This window comes from Athene cunicularia, assembly GCF_003259725.1.
Source record: "Athene cunicularia isolate RWA chromosome 3 unlocalized genomic scaffold, athCun1 chr3_part1, whole genome shotgun sequence".
NCBI classification, from domain to species: Eukaryota; Metazoa; Chordata; class Aves; order Strigiformes; family Strigidae; genus Athene; species Athene cunicularia.
This window is the reverse complement of record NW_020799097.1, coordinates 125,099,021-125,113,070: the sequence shown is the minus strand read 5'-3', so window position 1 is coordinate 125,113,070 and position 14,050 is coordinate 125,099,021. Positions and strand designations below refer to the sequence as shown.

Below are 14,050 nucleotides of genomic sequence, written 5' to 3'. Positions count from 1 at the left end.
TTTTTTTTTTTTTTGGTAGATAAAAGGATAGAGACTAGTAAAATCATAGTAATGTACCTTTTCATTGAATGATGTTAGCCATAGAAACAAATGACATAGAACCTGCTGACAAAAAGAGCACATCTGAGTAACAGAAGCATGTCCAGTTCCTCACTAGGAACTGTGTGAGCTCTCCATCTGAGAGTTGTTTATAGTGCTCTTAGATAGACCTGATATTAAACCCTGCTGTTGTCATGCGGTCTATCATTTGCTGTGTCATGTAATAAAAATAACCAAAGTCTGCCACAGTCAGAGGGATCTTCCTTCTTTTTATGATAGCATTTCCCATTTGAGAGTCACTGTTTTACAACTCATGAGGGAGCTGAATATTTTCCTTTTCAGCTGTGTATGTAATCCACTGAGAAAAGGGTGTCAAAGATCTTTTTTTCCTCTAGCGATTAAGATTTCAGCGAATTGTTATAGTGTTACACTTAAGAAAAACCAACTGCTGTGTGGCCATGCAGGTAGAGGGTAGCACACTATGCTGAAAGGAGTCTAAATTACACACCTTCGTATTTTCATCACCCTGTTTCTCATTGAATGTGAGACAAGTCATTACCAGAATATCATTCATAGAATCACAGAACCATAAAATATCTCAAGTTGGAAGGGACCCATAAGGATTGTTGAGTCCAACTCACTGCTTCTCCTATACAATATGCAAATCTCCCTTAAAATTTTGGCCATAGTAAAATACCAATTGATTTCATGTCACAGAAAAACTTTATCCTCAAGCACTATGCCATTCACCATGTAATATTCTGGTTTTGCATAAGGTTCTACATAATTTCGATTTTCAGCAATGTTGAAAAAAAATGGGAGAAATAAGTTTTGCAGCCCTCAAATCCCAGTGCTTGGGGAAAGTTGCTTACCTTCATGGGAAAAAAAAAAAAAATAAAATAAAAAAAATTATTTTCCTCTCAGGGATCAAATATTAAGCATCAAAATTAAATTTTACAATTATTACAAGCAGTTCAAAAACCAAATCAGGTAGCAATCATGCACTGTAAAGCACACCAAATTAGGAACACAAAAGAAATTGCTAGAAGTAATTTGGTCGACTGAACAGCAAGAAAATGAGTATTCCAAATGGCATTAATTCCCTCCAAAACAGTAACCCCTCATAAACAAGTGGTAATTCCACCTTTGTTAATAAAAGAAATAATGCAAACCACACATCAAGGATGTCATTGGGGAGCAGAAGCTTTAGTAACTTCTTTACAAAAACAAGTTATATCTTTCAAGATGATAGACATGGCTAAATTAATAACTGCAAAATGTGAAGTATGTTTGAAAAACAATCCAGTAACCAAGAAAAGAGTTCAAATGGGTAGATTAAAATCTGGTACAGAACCTGGGGATTATTGGCAAGTGGATTTTTCAGAACTACCCAGAAAAAATGGGTACCGATAAATCCTGATGGGGGTTGATACTTTTACAGGATGGCCAGAAGCTTTTCCCTGTCGCACCACACAAGCCAATGAAGTAGTAAAGTGGTTACTATGAGAGATAATTCCAAGATTTGGAGTTCCTATTGGAAGTTCATCTGACAGAGGTCCACACCTTGTTGCAGAAATAGTCCAAAATGTTAGTAAAGTTTTAGACATCACTTGGGATTTGCATACTCCATGGAGGCCACAATCCAGTGGAAAAGTAGAAAGAATGAACCAGACCTTAAAAAGGCAAATAAGTAAGATCTGTCAAGAGACCAATTTAAAGTGGCCTCAAGAACTTCCATTGGCACTGTTACAAATCAGAGTACAACCAAAGAGTGGAACCTCAGTCAGTCCTTATGAATTGCTGTATGGAAAACCTTAGGAGTCCCCAGAACCAAATCCAAACATGCATGTAAAAGGAAAACAGGATGTGTATAACTATTTGATTTCTTTAGGAAAAACATTGACTGTGATTCGGAGTGCAGTGGTGTGGAATAGACCATTGTCCCTAGAAACTCCGGTGCATGACTTTGGACCAGGAGATTATGTCTATGTGAAAACGTGGACTTCTGAACCTCTGCAAGAACGCTGGAAGGGACCTTTCCAGATACGGTTAACAACCTTTACGAATATCAAGATTGCAGAATCAGATGCTTCAATACACTATCCCCGAGTGAAGAAGGCACCTACTCCATGGAAAATTATAAGCCGTGATCCAAAGACTTTAAAACTGGCTCTGAAACATGTCTAATATTTTATATCTGTTTGTGATTGTTCCCCTTATATTGGCTTGGAAGGTGACACTGGTGACATCATGGGTTGATTTTGTGGCTAGAAACAAAAGGTAATCAAATAAAGAACAATTAATTAACATTCCTAAAGAAATGCCTGAAGAAAATTTGATGTTAGTATTGATTAAGGGATTTGCCAACTTGCAGAACATTACGTAAATTACTGCCTGTTTACCAATACTGAGAGCCGTGGGTGAATCTATTCCTTGAGGAATCTTAATTATGAATTTGACCAATCTGGAACATAAAAATAAGACTACTTATTGCAAACAAAAGCCAATGATTCAATGGTATAAACAAGTGGAGGTTATTAGGAAATAATGGAAATCACCAGAAAAAAAAAAATCAGACTGCGAGAAACTACTAAATTATGACTTTGCAATAGGGTCTCAACCTAGTGCTTTGGCACCAAGTTCTCCTTCCAGGAGGCCCAAACCCTAATCTAGGATGTTGTTCATATGATGAACAAATTAAAAACAGTGTGAGCAGGAGCATCATGGAATGGCAGTGTAACAAAACTGGGCAAGGTACCCAAAAACAGGCACAGTGGGACTCTGTATAATCTCTGTCTATATTCTTACGATTTTAGTACATGGCCAGAACTCCTTGGTGTTTTACATGGGACGGTACCTGGATTAATAGAGTGTTTGGAATCCTTCCCTCAATAGTAGGTAAAAGCACTACCCAACTAAAAAAGGAAAATGCAGTACCATGGTGGAAAAGTGAAAAGGTGTATGATTGCAGCAATGCAGACTTAATAATCGAAGAATTCCTCATTTGGCAGCTGCTTTGAAGTTTGGTTGTTATTGTTGAGGTTTTTATAATAACCTCACCATGACTAGCACCTTTACACCCAGAAGAGGATACTTTTTAATTGTAAGAAATCTACCATTCAGAGTCCAGGACATTTAGTTTGGGCATTAAGTGATGGCACCTGGACAACACACTTACCAGTAGATAGTAAGGTGAAACAAATTACTTTAGGCCTGCCAACACTGTGTCCAATTTGGAAGAAATTGCCATTCAAGGGATCCCTGGAAAATTTAAAATTACAATGAATTAAAAGGTCTGAAATAGATGATGACACCTGGAATGAACCATCAACAGGAGTAAAAATTGGCTGGGCTTTAGAGTCTCTTTTGAACCCAATAGCGTCCTATAGGAATAGAGAATGGCTTTATCACTTAACAGGACAAGTAGAAAAATTGGCCAGTGTTACAAGAAAAGGATTTAAAGAATTAAACATCCAATTACAGGCAACTTCCCGAATGACACTTCAAAACAGGATGGCATTAGATATGCTTCTGTTAAAGGAGCACGGAGTGTGTGGATATCTCAAAGATAGATTGGATCATTGCTGCATTCATATCCCGAATGTTACACAGGATGTAGAACATGATCTAGATCTGTTAGGCAAAATCGAAAAAGAAACAGAAACCATTTGAGGAGACATGTCAGAAGATATGTCATAAGATTGGCTAGGAAAAATTTTTAGTGGATTAGGATGGAACCTGAGCTCTTGGCTGAAATCCCTAATCAAAACTCTATTTTTGCTACTAATTGTCTTTTTGATGAATTATGTTGGTGTATGCCTGTCTTAAAATACAGTTTAATAATAGGCTTGCAATACATCTTAGAATTATGAGAGAAGTACCCACTATGCCACCAGACTACAGCCTGCCACCACCATCATCTGGCAAGACAAACTTTGGCTTCAAAGATGAAAATGAATAAAAGTGTGAAATTATTGAAATGATTTTCAACACTTTCAAAGGGGGGAAATGTTACTGATTTTATTATCAATTGAAATTAAATTGGTTTTGATTTTAATATAAGTAGAGAATTAAGGGATATTTTAGTAAAAATCATTTATTTTACATTTATTGTACTTTGAATCTAGCAACCGACTGCTACTCTAAAATCCCCTGTACAGCCCTGTACCAAGGCCGAAGGGATTGGTCATAATTGTTTAGTAGGAATGGTTAGAGCCTAGGTAACAAAACACAAGGTGATTTGTAAGCTGATTTATAATACATACATAGGACTAGAAGAATGCAAGTAGTTGTCAAGGTCCAGGGTTAATGGGAACTGAGGGAAGTAACTGTAACAGCTTGCAGGTACCTGCCAAGAAAACTGCGTCCTTAAGCAAAAGGTAATTCCGGCAGGGGGAGATCGCGACCACCGACTCATGGACCACCTACTCACATTACACCCCAGACCCATTTCTAGACATTTCTAACCTCTACTGCGCAGAATCGGAAGTAGGAGGAGAATATGTTAATGATTTCTTGGAGGTTGTATGTTTATGTATGGAGACTTAATGAATATGTATGAGTAAGTTCTATATAAGGTGTATGATTCTGGTGCCTGGCACGTGTTGTTGGTGAGAGCACTCCCCTACACGTCCGGCCGTCAATAAAGAAGTGTCTGCTTATCTGCATCACATCGGTGTTGATAAGTTATTTTTATCCCGGATTTCGGTGGCATCAGGAGAAGCTGATACCTCTCATCAGTCCAGTGGAAAGTGATATTTTAAACAGCCATTGAACAAGGAACTGAGGAACAGGTCTGCTCACTGAGAGTTCCCCTAGGGCATTGGGATCCTGGCCGGTATGGAGTCACGCCTTTGTTTTGATCCACATAGCCCGTGGACATGCTGCTTCTTGGCCATTCCTTTTTACTGGGCAGTTCTATGTACCTCTGCCAGCAAACATCTGGGCACTAGATGAATTTCACTGATAGGATTTTAAAAAAAAAAAAAAAAAAACACACACCCCCACCCCCAACCAACAATTTAAAAAGGCTGTGGGGTGTGATGATTCTTGGCTTTCCTGACTGGAGAAGCAGCTGGTGAGCCACAGTCTTTGGTGGATCAATCCTGAGTAAGTAAACTGCAGGTTCTTAGATCCCCCAGAGCCCAGCCACTGGCCTGTTCTTCCCAAAGTACTACATTGCACCACCTCCTAGATGTCGGGGGAAAAGTGGGCCCTATTCCTGCTGGCAGAAAATCCTGCAGCTCCCTATGATACCTGTCAAGGGACAGGACATCTTTCTCTCTCAATATTTCTCCTTGTTGCCAATACAACAGGACCAATTACTTGCCTATCTCCACCGTCCCAACCTGAAAAAAAGTGTTGAGACTGAGGAATTCAATCAGCAGAGCTTAGGGAAAAAAAAATCCTACATCCCTGCAAGAACATGTCCCAAAGCAAGGAATATGTCTGATTTTACTTTTATTTATGCCCTTCTGGGGACAGGCAGAGAAGAGGCATTTTAATCTGGCCTGGCTGGATGATATAAAACAAGATTAACTACTTGCTAACTGGAATCATTAGGGTTCTAAGTTTTCTCACTAGCACAAGTTAACAAATCTTGCCTGAACATGGGAGTACAATGTTGATAGCACTGTCTTTATAGTATGGTTGCATTTGAGAAAGAGCTTTCAGTTTGTTTCTAGTCAACTGTATGTAGATTTAGCAGCTGCCTAGGTTCAGATTTACTACAAATTATACCACACATCAGAGCGTGCAAAATAAGGCAAAGCCCACAATACTTCAGTGTCAGCCTTTGTGCCACTATATTTGAAGCTGTGGCAGAATTGCCTTCACTCAGCATCATTGTTCTGTGCCTGAACCAGAGATACTCATGATGCAGCAGACAACCTCACTAAAGCCTACCAAGAACTCATGCCTTCCTCCCTAGGTTTTGTTTTCAAAGGTGTGCTTGGCAGCTTCCAAAAATACCAGAAGGTGTCTGAGTAGCAGGGTCTGCTTACATCCCCTCCTTGCAGGTTGTCTTCGGCTAGTACAAGTTTATAGACACCAGTCTGAATAGTCTGGCCAGTTCCTTCCTTGCATAACTGGAAAATTGGTAGGGTAGGATTGCTCCTTTGCAACATGAGCTCGTGGTCAGGTTGTTAAACCCCTCAGGTTGGGCACCACTGCTACAGCATTTAGCTGAATAGTGCTCATTAAGAGAGCAGAGATGAAGAACAATAGCATTGTAGAAAAGAACTGGGTTTCCTGCCTCAAGAGTTTATAATATCTCATTCATTCCTGCAAACCCATTAAGCATGGAGAATCAAAGCAAGTTCCTGCTAAGAGTGTTTTTGGGAAAGAGGGATATTTAAGTCATAAATTCTATTTTGAGTGGGGTATTCCACACTCTTCCAAGAAGGACACTTAGACTACTTCTGGCCACTTTCCTTAACTGGTCTGCAGTATTTCAGATGTGATCAGCAACTTATCTTTAAGAACCTCACTGAATCCCTACAGGCTTTCTGAAGATCTGTCTATAACATTTTTACTTAGAGAAATCTGCCCATTAGCATTCAATGCGCATCGCTATATTTCGTTTTCAGGAATTATGACACTTATTCCACAGGAAGATTTGAAAAAAAATCTAACAGTGGCCTATTTCTTTATTATAAAATTGTTGCTATAATAAGATATTTCTATTGATTTGCCTCTATATATTTCTAAAGCACTGTAGGACTAAATTTAGGATCCAAAGCAAGAAGAAAAAAAGGTTCTCTAGCAAACCTGAGTTTGGTCAATCAATCATTATGAAATAAAATTAGAAAGAAAAGATCCTTCTTACTGGCCTTATGAAATGATGCACTGTACTTCCTCAGAGCTGTGTAGGCCTTCTGCAGATTGAATTAAATTCATCAGAAAAGCTTGAGATGGGTTTCTTGAGAAGTGAAAACAGTAAGACATCAAGCATCCACTACATCTGCTACTTGCCATTTATCACAAGCTTTTCTGGTTCCAAGCTGTACATGGGAAGGTCTCATGGTTTGAGGACCAAGTTTGGAGCAACCCTTTCTTTTTTACCAGGGACTAGACAGGAGAGGCAAGTTAAAAGCAAGGGTTCAATGCAACAGCAAGTCCAGCCTCCTATCAAACTTGGCCCAAGACTAACCAATAAGCACCTAAGTCGAGGAACAAGGTCCTTAGGAAAGCTCATCTGATACCACAGGGAGGCCACCACCTCTGTGCAGATAAGGCTTTTTGTGGATACCAAACCTTATTACACAGTCACACTCTCATAGTTAAAAGCAAGCCTGTCAATATAGGTAAGAGCACTGCCCCAAGTGCTCCATACTATTTCAATATGCAATGTGAATGCTCCTCCAGATCGCAGATGCAAACACAGCACTAAGAAGAGTCAGTCTCAGTCTCCACTGTCCGCTTCCTTATATTCCTGCATCCATTCAGTGGCCCTACCACAAAGTTACACCTACAGTCCATTTCCAAATCTAAATATACCATGAAAGCAAATGCATTTGTCTCAGCTCATCCACATCTCGTTTTTAATTAAATCATCTGCACTGTTTCAAAACATTCAGAAGGTTAAAAATCAGTTTAAGCCTATCTTAATTTTACTTGGTGGATATCAGCCATAGGTACTACAAGATAACAGAGACAGCCTCATTATTACTGTTTATAGTGCCCATCCATGACGTGACAAGAAATAATTTAATCTCACATAAATGAGAAAAAAAATAAGCACATCTGAGAGTTCAGTGCAAAATTCTGACTTATGAAGCAAGTTTATTTAGAAATCACCATAACAGAAAGCGACCATTGTGACAAATTGCACAAGGTTCAGTTTTCTTAATATACAGTATCATTCCAGCAACTTCACTAGTCCCCGGCTGGGTTACACAAGCAAATTGCTTCCCCATCTCTCTCTGGGGGAGTGGTTTTCAACCCTAGCCCCAAGGATTCATGGACTTCCAAGGGACTGAAATGGTCACTAACAAAGCACATAGATAGGATCTACATGGATCCAAATATTACTAAGTGGTCTGGCCCTATTCTGGGAGATATTTAGCATTCCAGAAATTGGGAGTATTTGAAAAATCACCTATCCAAATGGAAAATTATTAGGACCAGAGACTGTATCTTACACTGTAAGTGTACAACACCCTATTTTCTCTACTCTAAGTCAATGGAACAGAAACAAACATGAATAATGTTGCTGGACTGATAAGGTCTGCATGAAAATCATACATGTCATTTTCTTTGCTGATTTCCATTTTGAATAAATAACCCCACGTCCAGATGTCCAGTCCAATTTCAGCCTTGAACAGTTTACCAGCCCAGATAAAAAACACCAGCACACTTCCCTACAGGATTTCCACTCTGAAAGCATCCTTCCCTTCCCCTCAAAAGCCAGGGCAGACAAAGCTGTTGGTTGATATTAACTTAACTGTCAAAACATCAGCAAAACAAGGAAAGGAGTGGTGGAGGACAGGTGCTAAGGTTTCCTTGGCCCTCCAAATGGGCTTGTCTCCAGCAAAACTCTGAGACCAACTGGTCCCAGTCCCAATCCCAGAGAAACCTGGGGACCCAGCCCAGCATGAGCAAGTGCCTTACTAAGCCACTGATTCCAGAGTTTATTTCAATTATTCACCTATTCTTACCTTCCTGGAGGTTGCATCCTCACTCTCAACTCATGAGACCCTCATAAATAACTTCTTGTTTTAAAGCACCTCATTAAAGACTTTGGATCTCATTCTAACTACACTTCTGTAAATCAACAGGCTCTCTAGTACAGTCAGTAAACCACATGAGTGGGGTTTAATTCTTATCATCTGGCTCAAATCCACTTTTGTTTTGGCTAATTGATATCACTAAGTGAATAAATGTGTAGAAGTGACCTTTGGTGAGAAGAGAAACTTAAATCTCAGAAAAGTGTTCCTGATTTTACTAACCCAGGCAGCTGCCTTCCCAGAAAACTCAGTCTTGTTCCCAGCATAACTAAGAGTGTAGGTTTCTCCACAACATTCTTTTCTGGTTCTGTCTTTTCTACCAAAGCCTATTGGAAGCCATCAAGGTCTGGATGAAGTTAACTGGAACTTTTCTTTGAACAAATCTTAGTTACTGTCAAGCCTGGAAACTCAGCAGCATGACCCTGAAAAGAAATAGTTTTGCTTTGCCCAACTCTGAGCAGAAGAGATCAACACCACCTGCACGCACCCCACAAAAGCTTTGGTAGCAGGCACAACAGAGCTGAGTCCAACAAACACAGCAAAGCCATATTGTTGGCTTGTTGCAGACATCTATCAACACCATAACACTGCAAGAGATCCAGTCCCAGCTCTCCTCTCAATAGATAAGAATATCAAAATGCATCCCACACCTAGCTATCTCCCTTGTTCCACTCACTATTTGCAGTGTACTAGAGGGCTGCTTCTTACCCCCAGAAAATACAGTAATCCAGGAGAGACCAGTCATCTCCCAGACTAAGAACTCCAAAGCATGGCAGTCTTATTCTTGCAAGCATTTTTTTCCCTCTTCTCAAGGTTCCCTTCCCCATTTATTCCAGACTAGTCACTGAATGAATTCTAGCCTCAGGCAGCTGCAGTGTACCTTCTCTTGCCCATTTAATCTTCAGCAAAAACCATCATGAGTTATTTGTCTCCAAAAATAAGTTATTCTCAACTGGATAGAAAGATACTGAAGTCAGTCATATTACTAACACACAAATGAAACCTTAAACCTGATGTTAAGCTTGGGACTCTTTCAAGATGCCACCTGGTACTATAACCCAGGATACAACCCAGGATACTTCCTTGCAGGTAGGAAGTCCACCTTAACTGTTGCACTGCACTGCATGTACATGCGTGTCTGCCCAGCACAGTACTGGAAAAGTACAACACAGGCTGCCTATGAGCCTTTTTATAATTTAATAATAATCATTAAGTAATGAGTCATTTCCTAAACTGGCCAGTGGGTTACCAGTTACTTGACAGCTATTTTTCAGCTGCACAGAATAAAACATCAGGTAGTGGTGTGCTCTTGGTCCAACACACAGAGAGCTAGAACCAATGGCTACAAGCTGCAGTTTCCAATGAAGGTGGGATCCCTTGTCCTTTTGGATCCACTTCTGGGAGTTTTCCTTCTAATCAAAAAAGACTCAGGGTCCCAAGGGAATGTGTGACAGCATGAAGCATGTGAGTAGTCAGAGCAGGTGATTGGAAAGTCTCTTTAGGCTTTAGACCCCGTGACCTGAGAAAAGCGCTTCCTTCAAACAGTAGGCAGTCATAAATCAATGGGCAGTTTTCTGACTCAGCAGAGACAGCATCACCTTAAGTGACACTGACAAATGAGTCTGCGAGATTTGCTTTGCTACACTGCCTTCTGTTTAGCTTCCCCTGAAATATAAATGCATGAAAGACCATTAATATAAAGAAGTCAAGTGTGAAATGAAATAATTCAGATGCAGTACTTCATCACAAAGTGGTTGGTATAAAGCGGAGGAAAGCTTATTCAAACTAAAAGCCTAAAAAATCATATGAAAATTAATATCCAGGTATGATTTATTTATAGGTCATTCTCTCCCGAGCCACACCACATCTGCTGCAAAGAACAGCTTAGCTGTATTAATTGTCAGCTTTCATGAAACACTTAGGAAACGTTCTATGTTGAAAGTCCAGCTCAGACCTTGATCTCAGCAGAGCTGACAGAAAAAGTGATGACCACTGGTGCCCACCCTGTCTTCAGTCATGAGCCACCTGGAAATAGCCAGTTCTTAGTGCCTAGGGAAGGGTCAGTGGGATTTCAGGCTGGTTCCTGGCAGCTCCATGGGGTCACTCTGGAGGAACATAAAGCAAAAAAGTCACTCTATTCAACTCTGAGGTACACTGGAAGAGAAATTAGAGGTGGATATCATGACTCTCATGGGAAACACGGAAAGCACTCATTAGTAACACTGCTAAATGATTAAATTCTTTGTATGTTTGAGATAAGCTGGTGAATAACTGTTTTTAAATTGTTTCTCATTTTAAAACAATTATGTCTTAATGAAAGTACCCAAAGAGGAGTCAGAATCTAAATGATCTACTGCAGAATTAATTTATTCTTAAGGATATGAACTGAGTTGCTAGTTGTACTGTAATGGTGCTTTGGCTTTTGAATTAGTGAGATACAAATTTAGGGAAACACAAACAAAAAGGGGAACAAAAATGCTTATTGTAAAGAGGGAATTGAACTCCACTCAGAAAGTTTAAATGTCATTTACTTACAATAAAAGTGAAGGTTATGCATGGATTAAAAGAAGAAATAAAAAGTTTCAAAAACATATGTGGACTTCTTGGTAATCTCCTCAATATCTTCTAGAGGTAGCAAGTTGGATTTTCTGCCCAAACCTTATCTTTCCTCCTTCTTTCTTCTATGCTCCCAAATCTTCCCTCGTAGCAGGAATGCCTGACCATGATATCTCATTTTTTGGAAAGCAAAATTCATTCCTACTTGTCTTACTGTGTTAGATCTGAATATTTGGTTTTTTTCCTGGTAAATCAACAAGATAACTGCAGATGAAAGTTACACGCTCATTGCTGGAACTACATCAGTTTTCAAGTTCAGTCTATTTGGAGAGAACAAGCAACTATTTTAACACTGTTGGCATTCTCAGAAATAATTTCTGGAGAGAATTTCTATTTACATTAGTGTTACTACTCTGCATGGTTACTTCCCACGAGAAATACAGACTGTTTTAACAATAAGCCAGTCACCAGTTTTCCACCCAAGAAGTGCTCTGCTGCCATTCAAGGTTGAATCCTTTGCACCCATTTATTATCCAGGCTCCTTGCATTGTACCAGTGTTTCTTTTTCTTCCAGCTGAGCTCTGTGTTTCTTCTTGGCACTTTTAAAGATCTTCTTAAATTATCTTTTTACTGCACAAATTAAATCATTTTTTAAAAACAAAAACATGGAAAAATCCACCATGGCTTCTTTTGTCCCACAGGTACATGACAGTCCCCAGCTATCTCTCTTCTACAATTTAGAGGTTCTTGAGATGAGGGTAGGGAGGCATTCTATTGTTGGCTCAGCCCCTGCAGGGTCAGAGCACTGGTCTGCTTCCTGGCATATGCCACATCCTCACCATATTCCATGCCCTCCCCAGGCTAGAGCTGCCAGACACTCTGCCCATTTTTCCTCCTGTCTGTAGGCCTGTACTGCAATGCCTTTCACCCTGGGAGGCCCTACTGCTTTAGCTGTCCTGATATCTGCTCCCAAAGGTCCTGGTGAGGGATGCTTACCCCAGCCTCCTGCACCCCATGGTCAAAGTCTGAGCTCTGTCTGAGGTAAAATTCTACCTAAATACATCATGTCCCAGAAGGACTGCTCAGAGTTTAGTTCTGGATGGGAGACCACACTCCAAAACCTGAAGGACATGTGTGGATGGCAAGGTGCTGAAATTCTCCCTGGTAACCTGTTTACCCTTATAGCACAAAATAGTGCAAGTTCTTTCTTCTTTCCACTGACTGGAAAGACTCTTCCTGAAAGATTCAAGGCAGTAACAAAAGACAGACAAGGGAGACACCGCCACCCTCAGCTTTCTGCCCTGTGCTCCTGTGGTGGTTGTGATGAAAGGAGTTTAAAGCTGTACCACCTTCTCTGAACCCCTTTCTTCCCTCACAAACTCTCCTCTGTTCTGTGCCCAGTCTCTGGGTTCACAGGCTGGACTGTGCAAATGAAATAACATGTAGAGACAACTGAGAGACATGGGTGAAAGAGCGCACACCAATGTGGCTGATGGCATAGCTGTAGGAGAGCCCTAGGACCACAGAACCCAGCCTGGTAGCACAGAACAGAATGACTAATGAAGAAATTATGCTTGAGAGATTGTTTGCAGCATGCAGTCATCCTGCATTGCATGTGCAGGCCAAGCAGGTTACTAAGTCTTCTTGCAAAGTTATAAATTAGGGTTTTCCTCTGTCTCTCTTTCATGCAAACACACTCCAAACTAAGAAAATCAAATCAAACCCTCCCTAAAATAATCAGAAAGATGGGAAAACAGAACCCTAAGCCCCTAGGTCAGAGCAATTATGTGCTTTTCAGCAGGCTGATTATTATTATAGAATCCTGACAATACAGGTGCAATGCATCGTGCTTTCATTCTATGGGCTATCTTTAATTCAGTATTACACAAAATAATAGTCCAACCCATGTGGAGAAGATTGCTGTGCACACTGTGAACTCCCACAAACAATAAAATGCAGTTCAGCCCCGCTTGTTCATCATATCTCCATGACCTTGAGATATTTTAAAAGACAATAAAAACACACGAGACCTTCAAGTCTGAAAAGCTGTATACACATACAAATCCCTTCTTTTTCAATAGGTGCTTGCTTCAAATTAGCAAGGTGGCTATTATGCATACTAAAAAGTGAGAGCAACAGATAGTAATAAACAGCATATCCTAGAACAGAAAAGTAGGTCACATTGAGACTAATTTTCTTCCCAAACTTGAGGTGTTTCTTTTCTCCTTCCTTTCTTCTCCAGGACTTTCCATAAATAAACTTATTGAGAAGACAAAGAGCTCTTTTTCTGCTCCAAATGAGGAAAATACCTCACCCAGCCTGCTCTGTATCCCTGCAATTTGTCTGAACTCTCCACTAATTGTCATGTATTTGATACTCTCACAGAAATCTTTTCTTCCAACACCAGCAGCAAGAAAAAGCCTTAACTAAAGAATCAGAGAACTAACTAGTAATGCCAGCTCAGGTCAGCTCAAAGTGTCCCCTAGACTGGATGACTTCAAGAGAAAGCTCTCCGTGACCTTTCTCTGTCATCACCGATGCCAATGCAATTACCCGGGGCCTCTTATACAGCAGCTTTGTGTAACCCAGGCAGGATTACAGAGAGCCATTCAGCCTAGCCTGACCTCGGGAACAGAGCCAGGATTCGCACTGTGAGGAGAGGCATCTTACCTGACGGCATCATGGTATGGGTGCTGACAGCATCCCTCGCCCATTGGATCAGTTTCCCC

The 14,050-nt window shown here is 40.3% G+C and overlaps 1 long non-coding RNA gene across 1 annotated transcript in view; it reads right to left on the bottom strand.

Moving 5' to 3' along the window:
* LOC113478756 overlaps positions 1-13,817 on the bottom strand; it is a 19,298-nt gene extending 5,481 nt beyond the window's left edge. Inside the window, exons 1-2 of the long non-coding RNA XR_003398134.1 lie at positions 13,636-13,817; positions 6,866-6,914 (exon numbers count right to left, since the gene is read on the bottom strand). This is a non-coding gene — a long non-coding RNA (uncharacterized LOC113478756). The remainder of the gene's footprint in view (positions 1-6,865; positions 6,915-13,635) is intronic.
* Between the last annotated feature and the right edge of the window lie 233 nt (positions 13,818-14,050).